The sequence below is a fragment of the Hyaena hyaena genome, unplaced genomic scaffold (assembly GCF_003009895.1).
Source record: "Hyaena hyaena isolate Hyena2069 unplaced genomic scaffold, ASM300989v1 scaffold_151, whole genome shotgun sequence".
Lineage (NCBI taxonomy): Eukaryota > Metazoa > Chordata > Mammalia > Carnivora > Hyaenidae > Hyaena > Hyaena hyaena.
The window spans coordinates 1,891,400-1,910,610 of NW_024080783.1; positions in this window are offsets into that span (position 1 = coordinate 1,891,400).

Below are 19,211 nucleotides of genomic sequence, written 5' to 3' on the forward strand. Positions count from 1 at the left end.
GAGGAGGAGGAGGAGGAGGAGGAGGACGAGGAGGAGGAGGAGGAGGAGAAAAAGGAGGAGGAGCAGAGTGGGAGGAGGAGCCGCCGGCCGCGGGCCCAGCCGCGCGCAACGCTCTCCAAGAGCGCGCCGAGCCCAGCCCTGGCTCTGCAGTCCGCGCCAGCCAAGCGTCCGCGCCTTTTCTACAGCCGCGCCTTACATCACGTCCTGCCGCCGCGCCATTGGCCGCCCAGCACCCCGGGCCCTGGCAGCGCGTGCTCCGGGAAGGCGGGAGACCCGAGAGGGAGGGGAGAAGCAGGAGGAGGAGAGGAGCGACGAGATGGTGGGAGCTGGTGGGCAAGGCTGGAGGAGGGGGGGGAAGGGAGGGAGGAGGGAGAGCGCGGGGTTTGGAGTTTTTAAGCTACGAACAGTTTCCTGCGATTTCTTCGGGATGGAAAATTAAACCCTCTCTCCCCGCCGTCTCCATCCTAAGAAGGCGCAGCCAGAGGATGCTGGAGGAGCTCTCACTACGGTCTCCCCTCGGCCCAGAGCCGCCGCCTCGGCACCGGCTGGGGAGGCTTGGGAAGGCAAGCCTGGGACGGGGCTGCGGGAGCCTCCAGCTGCTTCCCGCGGAGCTCGGCCTTCGGCCCAGGCTCCGCGCTGCGGGTCGCGGGTGGCCGCGCGGGCCTCCTGAGGACCCGGCTGAGCCAGAGAGGCAAGAGTGAGCGGGAGCTGCAAGACCCTGGGGCAGGAGGGCCAGCCGGCAAAGCCTCGCTCCAAGCAAGCTAGGGCCCACTTTGTGGGAGCGTGTAGCTCATTCTTGCACTTCTCTGTCCCTCTAAAGCCTGGAAGAGTGGATGGGAGCCTGGGTTTAGGGACTAGGAAAGGAATAGGTTCGAATCCCAGTTCTGCCATTTACGCGCATTGTAACCTCAGGCAAGTGACTTAACTTCTTTTAGCCTGTTTCTGATCTTTCCACCGAGGGCCAAGACGGCACCCTCCACGCAGATGTAATGAACAAAAGAGGTCATGGATTTAAAGTACCTAGACCATAGGAGGCACTAACCAAACTTTCATCGCTCCTTCTTTTCTTTCTCCATCTCCTCCTATTAAAAACTTTCTCACCGCAACATACATTCGGCCTTAGTGAGGTTCTTAAAGACCACAGGCCCATCCTCTGCTGGCTAGTTGCATCATGCCACAGACCCAGCTGTTGACAGTTGTCCACCCTGCCGCCCGACTGCACCACTTCTCCAAGATCAACAACCGGGCCTGTGGGTCAATCCCAACTGCCACCCCAGCCCCCAGACTTCAGGCTCGACCTAGAGTCTCTCAGGGACTCGAGGATGACACCTAGGTGTGTGGTGAAGCTGGGTTTAGGAAATAAAAGGTGACCATGGAGAAAAACTGAATGAGCATGCCAGTAACAGTCCCATTTTCTGTGTCTGTTTTGGAGGCAGGTCAGTATGGAGTGACTTGCTTGCCAAAAGAAGGTAAGGGGCTAGCCAGGATGTGTGCAGTTCATCTTACAGGGCAGAGTTGCGGCGGCACAAAATCATACCTTCTCCCTACCGGGCATAACTTTCAAACATAAATATACGTGTGCTTGTACTGTCCAAGCACACACATTCGTGTTCGTGTGTGCAAACACACAGCTTCATCTCTGTTGGCAAAAAATACGACCAGCAGCGATGTAGAGCTAGGGTCAACACAGACATCAAGTGCAAGTGTCCAGTGCCGGGTGGGAGGATGCATTTGTAAAAGGGTAAATTGCATGTTATACATACAAGTTCACGTTCAGACAATACTACCTAAATCCCTGCGTGCTCTTCTCCGGGGCCATGTTTTGCATAATTGAAAAAACTCCTGAAGTCACAAGTTTGTGTGTACACTTTGAACATGCACAGATGCCCCAATGCGAGGGAAGGACCATAAACCCAAAGACGCGCGCGTGCGCGAGTGTTCATACGGACGTGTGCTTTGGCGCCTGCACACGGCCAGCGCGCCCGGGCATGCGGACGCCTACACGTATACACGGGCATGTTTTACCGACGCATCTGGGCCACTTTCTTTCAAAGAAAGTAAGGAATGAAAATCTAATCTGGGAGTCACCGGGGTTCATCTGGAGGTCGCCCAAAGAGTAGAAAAAATTGTAACAACGCTGGAGAGCATGTCCTTGGTGCAGCTCCGCGCCCAGGCTAGATGGATACAATACACTTTCGAGAATTCGAGGGGCTGCTTTGGGAGGAGGGGGGCGGGTGGGGGAGGAGGAGCACTCCGGCAACTCTTGCCATGGGCTTCTCAAGATACAGGGAAACACACCCTGCGGCTCTTCACTCCCCCCACAAATGTAAGTACACGATTTCGTCGCCTCTCCGACCTGCCGCCCAAACCCACCACTGACCGACCCCAAATTCCCTGGCAGTCAAGATTCCCGCCGGGTGCGCCCGCCTAGGCATCCCTCGGTGTCAGGCTGGGACGCGCCCGGTCCGCTAGAGGCTCAAAAGCATCTCCTGCCGCGGGGCGGTATCTGGGTGCCCTAGCCCTGGGCTCAGAGGCAGGTAACTTTGCGAATCTCCCCCCGGCGGCGGCGGCGGGGGCGGGGGGGGGGCGGGAGAGGGGGAACGTCGCACAACCACTGAGCCCGGTCCGCAAGGACTAAACAAGGAAAGGAACAGGCTGTAAACACACATCCTGACACGTGAGTGACATTTACACGGCGCGAGAAGCCGAAGCCTAGGGGAAGGCAAGGAGTCGGGGGAGCAGGTAAAAGTAATATTCCGAGGCGTCGGAAACGGCGGCCCCTCGACGCCCCTCCCCCAGACAGGGAAAAAGAATCCCTAAGTCCCTAGAACCTGCCTTTTGTGGGAGGTGACAGGTGAACGGGATTCAGGTCTGGCTACTCACGCCGCTGCCTACCTCCCCACCATCTGCTTCCTCGCAGACAAGCAGACCCGGCGCATAATGAGGTAGCAGCCTCCAGCCGGCCACCGTGACTAACTCAGAACAAAAGCGCTCCCTCCACGCCTCTTGCAACAAAGGGGCCACCAGCCCCGGCGCTCCCCGAAGGCTGCGGGGCTCCCGGCTGCCGGCTGCGGAGCTGCCGCGCGCAAACTTCCCGGGGCTCCCGGGGCTGCCGGCGCCACGGAGCCGGGGCCGCGGAGGGAGGAAGCACATGCGGCCCAGAGAAAGTGAGGCCGGGCGGGGCGGGGGACGAGGGGGCGGGAGACGGGGAGCCGCGGAAGGAGGGTGATTGATCAGTGCGCTGTTCCCGGCGCTCTGTTCCGTTATTAGAGGCGGCCAAAGCAGGGCCACGCAATAACCTCCGAATCGCCAACTAATTGACGCTGCAGGCAGCTACTTCATTGTGCGCGCTGGTTTTATGTCTTCATAGCCGGTGATTGACAAGGTGTAATTAGTCATCTCACTCGGTGATAAACATGGGCACCCTCCTCCCGCGGCATCAGGCCGTGTGTACCAGCAGAGGAAGCGATAGTTGACGCTGATATACCATTAAATCAAAATGAAGACGTTCAGAAGTGTGTGTTTGCTATGACGCTCTGATGGTTTATTTCTCAAATACGGCACCAACAGATTTACTTGATTTGCAAGTTAACTACAACATTAACTGGTTTTATTTATTTTGCCTCTTCCTTCCTCTTCCTAGGCAGGGATGTTGCTCTTGGAGAATGTGAAGACAGTTTGCTTCTTGACAAGCGAGCGAGCGGGCGCCCAGATTTTTGCAGCCTCTCCGAGTCTACCCCGAGGGAAAGGCGGGCAGAGAAAACGCCGGATTTGGGAGTCACTAGGGAAGGATTCCGCGCAGAGGGAGCCGCCCTCCTTGGCCCCAGACCGGCTGCCTAGGGTCTCCCCCTCCCCTTGGGCACTGCCAATGGATGACCTGAAACTCTGAGGATGGTCTTGGGGATTGGGGTTGGGGAAGCCTCTCGGATAATAACTGCAAATAGGAAAAGAGGCAAAAACAATTTCTTCTCTGCCTTGAAGCAGAAAGGACTGTGTTCTTAAAGCCGCTGGTAGCACTCTGGAGGCCAGTCGCCTGCCTACGGTGCCTGCGAAAAGTGTAATGTCTCCGGTTCTTCAGTAGCAAATTATATTCCTTGCTCCCCAGTGTGGGTCCTGCTTAGGGGAGTGTGTGTTTGTGTGTGTGTGTGTGTGTGTTTGTGTGTGTGTGTGTGTGTGTGTGTGTGTCCCTCTACAGTGAGGCTGCTACTAGAAGTACTGGTTACTCATTCTAGAAACCTGAAGGTTTAAATTTTAAAAGAAGAGGGGACATTGCTCCCTGGGATTGCTACAGCCTGTCTTGACCCTCATTCTGGTTAGAGAATGGCAGAGACTGAACAAAGCCACCAACATCTGAAAGTCCACTTGGAGGGTATTACACTGGCTCCCAGGAGCCCCCGCCCCACCAAAGTGGGGTAGGCTTCCTGCACTTTCCCCTTCTTTCTAACCTCTGTCTCCTGTTTATATAGCAGAGGAATTAATGGTGGTTCCTTGCCCCTGCGCAGGAATGTGGGGTTGTGGACATCTTCAAGAAATGATGGGGTGAGGCCAAGCCACAGAGGTGGCAGAAAAGCCCAGTATCTTCAACAGGGATCCCCCTTCTTCCCAGGCCTGTGGGCCTCCTTCAGCAAAGAGGGGGAGTGTTTTATATTGATGTGAGAGGCTGTCAGTCAGCAGCAAATCAGCTCAAGCATGGCTACCTCTTTATGAAATCAGCTCATTGCCTTGGTCACACCTTACAGAAAATCTGGTGGTCACGCTATCGATAATAAAAATTAGTGGGGCCTTAGTTGTTTCTAAGAAGAAACAGATAAATGCCCATCTCAGGCAGAGAAAGCCCAATTCTTCCTCCCCTTCTGCCTGCAGCGATCTGAACAATTCCGAAACCGCCTCCCTGGGCGTCAGCTGAGCAGGTTGGGGAACTAACCAGGGCCCTCTCTCTAGGGCCCTGTTAAATGCACAGAACTTAAAATGAAACACGAAGTGTGAATTTCAGGTTTGAACATGATGCATCAGGATACGTGGAGGTTGGCAGCCCTTTCCTCCCTCCTTCATTTCGGTAGCAGGTATTAATATTGTATTAAATGTTATGAGGAAGTAAGGGCTGTGGAGAGGAATATGCTCAGATGCAATTTTGTCAAGGTTTTTATCTGTGATTATGATTCCAGATGTAGAAACTCCCGGAGGAGGGAAATGAGGGGCTGCTGGCGTGTGACATGTGTTTTAAGGTGTTTGGCAGTGTTTCTCAAAGTGGTGACAAAATGTTCAATTTTATTACAGTGAATCGGTAAAAGAAATATGAATTCTAGGTCAGAGACTGTTCACCTCAGCAAAAGGATTTACCATTATTGATTTGGGTGGGGAAAGTTTGTATCTGGATCCTGCTTAAATCACATTGTCGACAATGTAAATCTGTCATATCAGATTATTCTTAAAGAACAATTGTAACAAATACACAATAGCTGATTGTATCTCCCCCACCCACTAATTTCCATACAAAGATGTAAATTACCCTGGAAGCACACGCGGGGCTCGTGCACACAAACACACACAGTAAATATTGCAACAAGATGGTCAATTTTTTTTTTTCAGCCGGTATAACTACAGCCGTTCCTTGAGGGTAATTTCTTTTTAATCTAACCCAGAATACTACCCAGTCCTAGAGGGGCCATTTTGCTAATCTCACTGCCTTTAAGGTTGAAACACAAATAACGGGCAATAAATTTCTTCACACAGGGAACCACGTTTTGCTGAAAGGAAAATCAGGAAGATTTTGTGTGAAAAAAAGGGGAGTGGGGGAGGAAGAAGCTGAACTCTAACTAGCTGGCAACTCTTGTTATCCACACGCACTGGAGACTGGAAGTATGTCCTACCACAGTCTTTCTTAATTTAGAGGCATCTCTGCCATTCCTCTCTGACAGCAGGACACCCCTAAACTCTTTCTAAGCAAAGGTTTCCCCATAAACATTTTATGAGCTTCACATACACTAATCGACATGGGTGCCCAGCCAGCACTGACCATACTGGGAATGGGTTTGGTAAACATTTCCAGAGAACAAAAAGAAGGGGTTTTGGCTAAAGATGCTGGACTTGGCTCCTCCTTGGGTATACCCTCGCTGTGGGCATTGTTGTATAGATCACCTTATAGCTAGCAGACCCAGTATGTTTCTCAGCCCAGTTCATGAAGAAACCCACACATAGTCAGCTCCAAGCCTTTCTTTAATTTAAGCTAAAGAATGTTGATTTTGGCTTGCCAGCCACTGGCACTTACTCTACCATCACAAAACATACTAGGCTCCTAGCACGAATTGCACCTTCCTTCGAAGTAAGAAGGTTCCTCTTCTGTGAGGTGATGTAGGACGGGGTACATTTCTGAGGGGGACAGTGAGGTTGCAGGAAGGGAAAATGCTCATTGTGGCCACCATCTCTCACCCTGAACTTCTGACAAAACCTTTCCCCTACCCCAGCCCAACTTTCCACTGGACCTTTTAGCAAATCTCTATTGCTATTTGGGAAGCTGGCATTGTCTCTTTAGGTGAGGAACAGTTATTTCCCACATGTTTCAGCTGAAGCCTGCCCCTCATGCCTTTCCCCCCACCCCATTTTTATTCTTCCATTAATTAAAACAACTAATGTCCCATCGATTATCTTTGCAGGAATGAAAATCATTATGGGCCCTTGCAGGTATACGGGAAATTGTGTTTGCTTAAGTATTCACACTTTGATTTCCAATAGACTCATTTTCTCAGACATAAAGAAATTCAAACAAAACAAAAACAAAATCTCCCGATACTTTGCAAAAAAGCAGGAAGACCTCTTGTTGATCTCTTATTAGAAGAAATGTTCAGATGGCCCCATTTTAGAGCTGAATCATACTATCTGGTAAAGGATTCTTTCTAGACAGTTAAGGCAAATATTGATAGGTCATCAGACACAGGTTTTGAATTTGTGCTTGTGTTGAGTCAGATGAGCTCATCCAAATTTACTTTTACACAACTGTGTTAGTCCTCGAAAGTAAAAAAAAAAAAAAAAAATAGGCAGGGGACAATCAGCTCTATTTGGAATTTCCCAGCTACTTGGCCATTTCAGCTTGATCTCCATTTCTGGGGGCTGCTATAATTAGAGCAATCTATTTTGCATTTACTTCTCTTTGCAAGCACTACATTATTCACTCTTTCCCGTGCTTATTAAACAGTGCCACCTGCACCAAATTCAACAAAGCTCTTCCATCAGCCAGCCCAGCTAAGGATCCCGGACCGTATATTATCATTAATTGAAGCTCAATTGAATAGTTGACGATAGAGGCATGAGTAAAAGCATCACATTTTCTAGGACCTGTTTATAAAAATATTTTAAGCAAAAAACAAAACCAAAAAAACTCACACATTTATTCTCCAAATTGTTATCTTTTATAAACTCATTTCATTCTCTCTGTACAGTAATTCAAGTAGCAATTAGCAAGTCTTTTAATTAATGAACTATTCCATGTAAGTCACCAAGGTGCCTCCAGTACAAATGTCCTCCTTCATAAGGTACTAGCAAATGCAGTCAATATTTTGTCACCCAAAGCCTTCGAAGCTGACCACCTCGATGGTCCTAAAGCTATAAAAAGGATCTGAAGAGCCAGAGACAAGGCTGGGAAGCCGAAGACAATTATCAGTAAACCAACCATGGATAGTCTGAATCCAGAGAAGGAGTGGCAGAAGGAAGGGAACCATCAGAAAGGAGAGGCAGAAAATGAATGTAGGTGGGTATCAGTGGTTAAAGAAAGGCACAGAAAGTTTCTCACAGACATGGGACCACCTCGGCTCTAGCTAGGTTATAACAAACTCTCCATCTACGTGTAAATCAAATGCTGATGATTTACACATTTTTAAGAGCCTCAAAACTCACTATGCCTTGTTCTTTAAAAAGCTTCCTGCTTTGTTCAAAATACTGCTTATCTTTGGCATTGTCAACAGCTCTGCATCTGGGAGAGATTAATTAAGTGATAGGTCAGACACAATGAGGTGAAAGGGCATGTCCACCCAATCAGGACTGATTCATCCGTTTCTTGGTGGATCAACTTTTTTTGAGGGATGCCAATTTCAGTTCTATTTCCAGGGAGGATTTATCAATAGGAATGCCTGAGCTCCCCCAGTGAGCAGCTTTTAGCTGGAAAAGATTTTTCTGCAGATAGAGAAATCTAAAATCTACACTCTGTCTTTTAAAGATGTGATACCAAAACCTAACTATATATTGTATGCTTAAGTTTCACTGATTCGGGTGAAGGCTGATTTTCTGAACATGATCCTTCTATAAAATAGCTAACTGGATGATTACAAATAAGATTGCTAAGCAACTCAATAAAAAAAATGAAAAGTTTGCTCTCTCTCTCCTCCCCCTTCCTATTTCTTATTACTCCTTCATTCAAAAGTCCACTTTTAATTTCTAGAAGGCAAAATGAGAGGAGATGTGAAAGTAGGAGACGAGAAGAGAGGGGAAAAGAATGAAAGAGAAAGAGGTTTCCTAGATGTCGACTGATTTTTTTTAGACCAATTAGAGGTTATCTTTAAATCTCTATCCCTCCACCCCTTCCACACCTTTCTAAATAGATCTTTAGATTAGCAAGAAATTGGGAAAGGCCTGTGGCCAGTTCACCCTGTTTCTAACCAGAAGGGTTTTAAGGACCTTAGACTTTACTGGCAGAAATGACACCTTCCCTATCTCTTTAGTAGCACATCAGTCTGGAGCAAAATTATGGCTACCTGTGTGTGTGTGTGTGTGTGTGTGTGTGTGTGTGTGTGTGTGTGTGAATGTGTATGTCTGAGAGAGAGGGACAGAGAGACAGAGCGAGACAGAGACAGAGAGGGAAGTACACTCCCAGTCTGTGAATAAGGCTCAAATAAAGTGACTGTTTTGAGTAGAGCCCTCAAAACACACCAGGAATATTGTTACCCCATTTGTGAACACCGTTTCAAATGTTCACATTTTCCAAAGTATTGGGGGGGGGTGGTTAAACAATGGTTTGTGTTTTCTGTAACTGACCAGCTATTCCTACTCCAAAGAAATGTAGAATACCAGTTTCTTAACTATCCAATTCTTTAAATCATCTGGGATCCATCTATATTTATAAAACCAAGCAGAAATACTTAACAGCCTGATCAATAGCCATTGACCGTCAGTGCACCCCACACCCTTACATGCACAGCTTGATCATGTATATTTGATCATCAAAAAATTCAAAGCATCTTGCAGCAGTGTATCAAGCTTCCCATAAAATAGCCTGCCTTTTTCTGTGGTCTTGAAAAGAGTGTGAGCTTCTCTCTCTTCTGCATTCATCTATCTATCCATCTATTTACACACACACACACACACACACACACACACACCCCCTCCCTTCTGGAGAATTTATTGCTCATATATTTGATGAAGAACAAGGTAATTAACTGCGAGGCTGTACATCTGGGCAACACTTCATATCCATTGCAATAATAAAACACTTTTTTCCCATTTTAGCAGAGAAAGGCTAGTCCTGCCCACAGATTCAGAGGACCCCAGAGTCTCTGTCTGCAAAGCCTCCTCGTTATAAATCCTGCCTCCCTCTTAAGTGATGGCACGCACAATTGCACCAAGGGGCACTAAGTTTATCTGTGCAAAAGCATCATTGGGGAAGCTTGCCCCTTCTCAGAGCTTCAGCATCAGCTTGTGAGGGTTTGAAATAGGCATGGCTGGCTCCTCTGTCCTCAGTCTGCTTGGCAGCAAACAGGGACAAGAATCCAAAGGGTCTGTCTTGCAAAGGGCCACAAGTAGAAGAGGTGTATTTGGGGATCTCAAGGGCTGATGTCCTGAGCATGTGCCAGTAAGCTCCGGAAACCCCCAAAAGGACCTAGCCCTGCAGACTTTTCTGATATTCAGGGGTCAGAAGGCTGGTTCTAAGTTTCTCCATAAGGGACGCCCGGATCTGTCCAAGCTGGTCCAAGGGTCCAGCCAGGCAATTCCAGCTGGCAAGCCTGCTCCAAGGCTACAGCACAGTCATCTAACCCCAACTCCAGAGATCGCCCTCACCCCCCGCCCCCAGCCAGTACAACAGATTACCTGCAGAACCTCCCATTTCGGGAGCCCCCTGCTCTGTATTCCGAACCGTGCCCAGGACAAATTTCTTGGGGCCCTTCCTTCTAAAAGCAGCAGCATCTGGGCTGAGGCTCCCTCCTTTATATGGGGGGGGAGACTTCATATGATAATACATGTAATATGATATGGAATGACAGAATGCATGACAGTTGCCCATAATACGGAGAAGTCAGTCAAAGGACAGAGGGGACATTTGGATAATTACCATCCATTGGCTAGTCAATCACGCGAACAGAGAGAAACTGCACAAAACCCACAATGGAGTTGGGAAACAAAAGAGACCCGAGCCAGACTCAGGATTAACCGGTCTAAAGCGATCTAAATGCTTTTGTATCTGAAGAACTGAGGCTCCCCGGTTACCCCCCCTTCCCAATCCCAGGGAACTAATTGCGGGGATCAGAGTTAAAGCTCTCTCTCTCTCCTTTCCCCATTCTCTTTGTAGACTGCTCACCACGCAGAAGGAAAAAAAAAATGATTTCTCTCTCTGTGTTCATTAAACTATTTTAAAGTTAAAGGGATGGGGGAGGGAGGCTCGATGCGGCCCCTCAGCCCAGAAGCTGGGATTCTTCAGCCTTCGAAGGGGCTGGGACAGTCTCCTTGCCCTCAATTCTTTGTTTCTGGGTAAAGTCTTCCCTCCCTGCCCCTGGAAACAAATGCCCCATCCACTGGGGAAGTTGCCCTTTGCCTGGAGGCTAACATGCATGGCTAGTACCCTGCTTTGGGTGACGAGTCCCTATAACTGGTCCCGGCACCAGAAAAACACAAGGTCCAGTCCCTGGCGGAAACCTCAAATTGAGTCTGCACACTCAGAATTAAGTGGGCTGAAAAGGTGACTGAGGAGGGGATGTAGGCTTCAAAATGGGAGAGTGAGACAGAAAGCGGCTGTAAATTGTAAGGAGAGAGAACTTCCTTATAAACTGGGGTGTGAAAAAGAGGAAGAAAATCCTAAATCGGAGCGGGGAGACAATATGCTTAATTGGGGGAAGGAAGAGGCTCTTTCTCCCGCAGAAAGAGAGGCAAAGAGTTGAATCCTCAAAAGAGACACAGGAAAATGGTCCCATAAATTTTAGACACTGAGATGAAGGCAAGAGAGGATGAGAATTCCTTAAAAGCTAAACGACAAGGACAGAGATCTCTGTCGCTGAGAGCAAGACACCCCCACCCTCCCATCCCCCGCTTCTCCGCCCCCGATCCCAGGACGCAAGGACGGGTAACTACCTCACCCACTTCCCACCAGGTCCTCCCTATGCAATTCTAACTCGCCCAAAGCCCTCCCGGCTCCGGCGGGGCGCTCGCGCGTCCCCGGCTGGGGGGCAGCGGTAGCTCCCGGTCGGAGTCCGCGGGTGCCCTCTGGGCCCCTGCGCGCGCGCCCCTTCGCCCCCGCGCGGCCCCCAGACCCCTGGGGCGAGCCTCGGCGCCTCCTTACCTTTCCGAGTCCTCCGCAGCGGGTGTGGCCGGCTCTGCGGGCGGCCCCGGGCCGGGGCCGGGGGGCAGGGGGCGGGAGCGCCGGGCTGGGGGGGAGCGGCAGGGTGAGAGCTGGGGGAGCTGGCACGGTGCCCAGGGGGGGCGAGGGGGCAACTGGCAGCCCCGGGGCGTGGGGACGAGCCCAGCCCAGCCGGAGGAGGTGCGAGATGGGGGAGGCCGAGAAGGGGCGCCGGGGCCCGGGCCGGGGGGCGGGGGGCTCCAGCCTGCGGGACCGGCCGAGGCGCCGGGAGGGAGGCCCGGCGCCCGGGCGGCCGGGGGACCGGGCGCGCGGATCAGAGGGGCTGTTTCGTCGCCTCGGCTGACAAATCAATCAGGACCGGCCGAGCCGGGGGGGGGGGGGGGGGGGGGGGGGGGCGGGTATCGCCACCGTCTCTGCGGCGCTCTCGGCTCCTCGGCCGGCCCCGCGCCGCCAGCTGCCGGCCGCCTCGAGTCGGCGCGGGCCGCGCGTCTCCGGCTGGGTTGCGGTCATTAGGCTGCGGGCGCGTGCGGCCGAGGGCGGGGGCGGCGGCGCGGCGCCGGGAGGGGGCGGCCCCGCGGCGCATCCTCCCCGGCCTCCCGCACCCCGCCCGCCGCCGTCCCGCGCCCCGGCCGTGGGATCTGTCCGTCCCCGCCGTCCGCCTGCTGTCTCTCTCCATCTCCCGGTCTCTGTCGCGTGTCTCTGCCCGCTCTCCTCCCCGCCGGCCCCTCACCGTGCCCCCAGCTCTCCTGCTCACCGCGCCCCTCTTTTTCTCTCTGGATCGTGGTGCTGACCGTCTTACCCCTCTCTCCTCGGTCGTTCCCACCATCTTCGCCCTCTCTGATTTCTCCCTACCTCGCCTCACTCTCCACCCATGGCTCCCTTTGCCTAGGAGGACTCGCTTTCCCGCTCTCTCCCCCTTCGTGGACCGGCAGCCCGGGAATGGAGCTTAAGTCATTTCTCCGCTGAGACCTCGGACAAGTCCCTTCCTCGCAGCTGCAGTTTCCTTAGCTCTGAAAGCCGTTAAGCGGCTCTTGGTGGTGAGGTTGGGAGGGGCGCTGGGTGGGGGGCACGCAGGAGGTGCTCGGTGACTCTGGTTTCCCCTCTTGGAGTTCATACTTACCCAGAGGCAGCAGTCACTGTGGTAGCTGCCTGGAGCCAGGGCTCCCGGGGCGCCACGTGTGCCCCGCAAAACCCTTGTGGCCAGCCCTGGGGGCCAAGACCAGTACCGGAAAGCCAGCTGAGCAGGGAAAGTCGAGGACTTTTTAGAGTCCCCAATGCCCCTCCTGGGAAGCCTCGGTGCCACCTCTCTCGACTTCCCCAGAGCTGGATCCGACATTTCAGGCCCTGTCACCTGCCGGTTCTCCCTCACTGACACCAAGAGAGGGGCTTTCTTGTCCTTAGACCCAAGCAGGAGAAAACCTGTTCCTCCTGCCTTCACACACACACACACACACACACACACACACACACCCATGAACGGCTTTTAAGCTTCAAAGATGCTTCCTGGATGGAGTGTGGTTTCAGAGTCAGACAGATGCAGGGTCAAGACCACTTACCTAGCGCATGGCCTTGGGCCAGTCACACCACTCTAAGCTTCAGCGTCCTCATCTGTAAATGGGAACACTAACTGCCTCCTTTTTAGGATTATTTTAGGATTATCCATGGTACGCATAAAGTGCCCAGCCTATAGAAGGTTATTCATTCTGTTCAGCTTTTATTCAACAAATACTTATTAATTATTTTTGCTTGGCACTGAAGATACAGCAATTCACAAAGCAGGCGTGGTCTCTGCCTTCATGCAATTTGCAGTCTAGCTGGGGAGACAGACTGTGAGCAGCAACTCCATAATTATTTCATGACAGTTGTACACGTGCCATGGGGGGCTACAGAGTGCAGGGAGACCTAACATCAGGGAAACTGCCCTGGGGTGGGGAGGAGCTCAGGAAGGGTTCTCTCAAGGTGCTGTGGAAGCTGGGACCTGAAGGCAGGTGTGGGGCCAGGGTTGCCGTTCGCAGCAAGTGGAAAGGAGCTGCTAAAGGGAGACTGTTCTTGGCAGAGTGACCGGCATGTGACAGGGCTGGGAGGCAGCAGGGAGCCTGGCTGGTGGTGGTAGGAAGGCCAGGGTAGCTGGACCAGAAGGCAGGAGATGGGTGAGGCTGGAAGGGTGGGCAGGGCCAGGCATGGAGGGGGCGGGGCTTGTAGATTCTGAGGAGGAGTCTGTACCGCAGTACCCGGAACCCCAGGAGTCCTAATTTTTCCTTTTCTCAAGTGGAAGGAAGACTGAAGCCAGATGCACTTCCCATATAAGTCCTTTGCCTTTGGTCTTTCCCGGGGATGTCATATCTTGTCCCCTCCTCTGCTCTTGTCCCCTCTCCCTGCAAGACTCTGTCCACTCCACAGCGTCACTGCCTGCTTTGGCATCTGTGTCCCCGCCACACACATCCCCGGCCTCCGCCAGGGCACACACCCAGGCTTGGTTCCTCTCTGAGCCCTTATAGTCAGTCCCACAAGAGGTGTCCACAGCCGGCATTTGATGTTTGAACAATCAGCAGCTATCACGTGCCTGATGTGTGCCAGGCTCTGTGCTGGCCATTGCCTCCTGCCATTACAAAGTGTTCGTTTTTCCGGGAGGACACTTAGGAAGAGACAGGACTGGGATGGCCATTAGGAAGGAGTCCCACAGGGACTGGGAGGTGGGGTGGGATTGAAGGCTCTTTGAGGGCAGGGCCATCCCAGGTTTACTCCCCTGGCCTGTTCTTAAGGGTGTGGCACACGGTGGGGGTGGGGGGGCACTCGGTGAGGATGAGAAAGAAAACTGAGGCTTAAATGCAGCAGGATGAAGGACATGTAGCAGTTAAGTGAGCCGAGCGAGCGAGGATGAGGGACTTCCCTTGAAATCTAGTTAGTAGCAACTCACAGACAGGAGGAGACGAAAGAATCTGTGTACAGGAAGGGAAATGATGCTTAAGGAGCTTCTCCAGGTTGGGCAGGCCCTGGGGTGCTTCTGGGCAGTTACTTTAGCTAACCTTCACAGCACCCCTGCCTCTCCAGCCCTGTTGCCCTCGATTTTCTGAATAAGCGCTGGGGCCCAGAGAGGTTAAGCCACTGGCCTCAGGTCACATAGCTAGTAAGAGACTGCATATGCATTTGAACCCAGGTCTGCGTGCTCTTCTTCGCTAAAGAAGAAAGCAAAAGAAAGAGGAGGAAAAGAGCAGAGGAAAGAGACAGCTGAGAACAAAAGAAGAGCCGCGGCAAAGGAGTGAGCTCCGAGTAATTTTTCCGCTTAAAAACAATTCCCATTTCCCAGGCCTGCAGAGGCTGGCGCATCGGATCTGAGGCAAGGCCGGCCCTCTGACTCGCAGGAGCCTGCCGAGGGGCCCCAGCAAGCTGCTTCAAAGCCAGCCTCCTCAGCACAAGCGCTTTTCAACTTCACACGGGAAACTTTCCAGGGCTGACTTTTTGCACTTTGTTTCCAAATCAAGAGATGGGGAAGTCCCTCTCAGCCCAGTGGGGAGGAGATTGCACTGAGCGACTTGCCCTGGGGTTCCCCACTTGGCATCGGGCTCCCCCACCTCTCAAGGCAGCCTCCGTGGACTGAGGGGAAACTGCCCCCTGCCCTAAGTGGGTCCCCAGGGAGAATTCAGGTTCTCCCAGCCTTGACAGCTAGTTCCTCCTGGATGGATAAGGTCTCTCTCCCTGTGTCCTCCTCATGCCTGGTTTCTACCAAAGTTCCTGGTGACATTTGAGGACCAGGAGCGACTGTCTCCCAAGGCTCACAGTACGCACCTTACTCCTCTTGTGCAGCAGCTTCGAAACCAAACCATGCTGGCTATCATCTCGTGATCACCGTTTCGAGTGGTGGCAGAGGGTCTTCCCTTCTGATCAGCTCCCTCTGATTTTTGGAATTCAGATTTGGATTTTGGATGTACATCAAGAGGCTGGCTCCATGCATTTTAATTAAGCTGTCTTTTTTCATTTATTACTAATACACTCCTCTTAACTATGATTTATTTGTTAAACAAAGCACCATAAGCCGTCACTTATTCATCTTAATTTCAACAAAATTAAAGTAGTCGCTGTTAGATTGCACCTAATTGCTCTTGCAATGAAAAGAACGGAGATGTTAATCAAAATAAATTGAAGATAAACAATAAAATCATTACATCTTTGCAGCGGTAAGTGTAACTAATCAGTTTTGACTCGAAGCGACCAAACAGGAATAATGAATGTGTCACTGAAGGCGCGCTCATTAAGGGAAGCCGCTGCGGCCTGGGTCCTCAGGGCAGCAGACGGCCACCCTGCCCATGTGGCCCTGAGGGTTCTTGCCTGTTGGGTTGAGCAGAGGGGCCTGTACGAACAGAGAGAGCAGGGAGGAAGCTCATAGAATGGGAGAGAGTCCTGAGTGAAGGCTCCTGAGGTCTCCCTGCTACGGAGGGGTTCTCTCACTCTGATGAGAAAGCAAGAGGTCCCAGGCCTATTTCTGGACATCCCAACTAACCAAGGATGGGGACACAGACAGCCAGGCACATACTGAGGGACATAGTAGAGAAGAGTCCTGCAGAAAGAGACAGGAGAAAGAGACATAGGCAGGTAGAAAGAGACCAGGATGAGACAAAGGAAAAGGGGCAGAGCAAGGACAGGAATGGATGGTCAGACAGAACCTCTGAGGAAGAGGCCTCTGGGACAGCGCGGTGGAGGAGGGGTGGAGAATGAGCCTAGTAGGGAGGCGGAGACCAAAGACACAGAACCAGGCGGGTCTGCAGAGGTGGGTGCTTGTTAATATCGAGCTAGTTAAAGCTCAGGACATTTCAGGTTGGGATTCCGGAAACAAAAGCCATCCTTCGGAGTCTGTCCAGGCAAGTGACCACCAGGTTGAGACCCCAGGACTGGGCTGTTGGAACACAGGGCGGTGGGGGGGGGGGGGCGCACTGAGATGACCACCCCTGGGGTCTCCTGGGCTCATTCTCTAATTACAGGATTTTCCTGGGCCTAAAGGCTCCAGGCTGGAGTCCCTTCCACGCTTCATAGGCTTCTCCTTCTTTTTTTAATGTTTTATTTATTTTTGAGATATCTCAAGGTGGGGAGGGGCAGGAGAGGGGGACAGAGGATTCAAAAAGGGCTCTGTGCTGACAGGCTGACAGCAGCAAGCCCGGTGTGGAGCTCGAATTCACGAACTGCGAGATCATGACCTGAGCTGAAGTCGGACACTCAACCGACTGAGCCACCCAGGCGCCCCTCACGTTTCATGGGCTTCTGTACCAGCCCTTGGGTTGCTAGCCTGGGCACCAGATGCAGAGCCAGTGAGCTACAGCTCAGGCCGTTCTGGCTGAGGCTGCCTCAGCAACACCCCTTTCCAGGCTGGGAGGACCCAGAATGTGGGCGACTTTGAGAAATGGGACAATGTGAGGATGTGGCTTTTGTGGTAAGATTGGACAACCAGGAGAGATGGCCTGAAAGACATATTTTTTGAATGCCACCCATGTACCTTGCCCGGAGCAGGGCCCAGGAAAAAGAGATGAGTCGGATATGATCTTCCTATCTCAATTTCCTTATCTTTAAAGTAAGGATGGGGCACCTGGGTGGCTTAGTCGGTTAAGCGTCCGACTTTCGCTTAGGTCATGATCTCGCAGTTCGTGGGTTCGAGCCCCGCGTCGGGCTCTGTGCTGACTGCCAGCTCAGAGCCTGGAGCCTGTTTCAGTCTGTGACTCCCTCTCTCTCTGACCCTCCCCTGCTCACGCTGTCTCTCTCTCTCTCTCCTAGAAATAAATAAAACATTAAAAAAAAAGTAAAGTAAGGTTAATAATTGAGCCTACCTCATGTGTATATTGTGACGTTTAAATGAGTTAATATTCATAAAGAGCTTAGAATGGTGGTTGGTCCTTGGAAAGGGCTGTGTGTGTGTGTGTGTGTGTGTGTGTTAAATAAAACACAAATAAAATAAATCTCTGCCTTCATGGAGAACAGAGTTCAAAAGAAGAGATAACCTTCATTAGCAGTCAAGTTCACTCCAGTGGAGTAAGGGTCAGTACAGAAGCACTTCAGGATACTTTGAGAGATCCAGAGTGGAGATAAAGCCTCCAGCTAAGCCATCTTTAAGGAGGAGGAGGAATTAGTCAGATGAAGAGTGTGGGGAAGGGGAAAAGAGCTTTCTGAGAAAAGGGAACCATGTGAACAAAAACATGTGGGCATGAAGACATGGCAGGATATATCTGGGATGTGAAGCGCATTGGAACTGAGGTTATACAGGAGACCAGGGGCTCAAATCTTGATGCGTGTTGTCAGGAACCATTGACGAGCAACTGGGTGGACATTTACAGTTTGTTTGTTTGTTCGTAGCTATTCAGCATGTACTTGCTATCCTCGGATTGGCACCTTTCTTTTGGGATTGTGTTTCTCTACTTTTCTCCCTTCTTCCTTTCTAGTCCACCTGGTTCGGGTAGAGGCAACACTACCAAGACGCCAATGGAGGGACCATGTGACCCAGGCCTAAGCCAATCAGCACATTCCATTCCTGTGGCCATGGTTATTGGTTGAGGGGTGGACAATCTCTTGCCCAATGAGAGCCACTCCAGGGCTCTGGCTCAAGGGCCTGAGGGAGGTCTTTGAAGCTTTCTGTCCCTTTGTCATGTAACAGGGCTGGGGCTGCTGCCATGCAGAGCATGACACCGAAGCCAACAGAGCAGAAGGCAGTGGGACACACCAAAATGAGTTCCAGCAACATCGTTTGGCCTCCAAAGCCAGCCAAGAGGAAGCCAGATGTAGCCCCTCGTTTCATGAGTCAATACATTCCTTTTTGTGTAAGCCAGTTTGGGTTCGGGTTTCTGTCACTTGGAACAGAAAATTCTAGCTGATAGGCTTCAGTAGGAATGCGACGCCATTGTGTGTTTTAGTAACATCACTCTGGCAGTACTGTGTAGCTGAGCGACTGAAGGAGGTGAACTTGGAGGCAAGGAGCCCAGAGGGGAGGCTGGCTTGTGATGAAGCCACCCAATACAGCTTATGAGAAGAGCAGGCAGAGGTAGGGCCTCTGGTCTCCACCAGTACACGAGTTTCTTGCTGCTGTTGTAACAGATCACCACAAGCCGGGTGACTGAAAACGATGAAGATGCATTCCCTCTCAGCTCTGAAGACTGGAGGTCTGATTCAGGTCTCAGCAGGGTCAGATTCCCTCTGAAGGCTGCAGGGGAGGATTGTTCTTTCCCTCTTCCAGCTTTGGCTGATTCCAGGTTGGTGGCTGTATAATTCCCGTCTCTGCCTTCCTCTTCGTATGGATTTTTCTCCTCCATGTCTTCTCTTCTGTCTCTTAGAGGGACACTTGCCATTGATTGGATGTAGGGCCCACCTGTGTAATACAAGATGCTCTTACTTCAAGGCCCTTAACTTAATTATGTCTCCCAAGACCCCTTTTTACAAATATGTTCATGTTCATAGGTTCCAGGATATGGACATAGCTACAACCAGCAAAGGGAATGACTACCAGACCACAAAAGACCTGAATGAAAATTGCTGACTAGAAACAGGAGGCCAGGAAAGATGAGGCACTGGTGAGAGGGCACCATTGGGGCACAGAAGTTAACAATATCCCGGCTGGAAGGAGTTCATTCCAGGGCAACAAGAGATTTTGCACGCAGGATTGCCAAACCACTGTCCTGGCTTC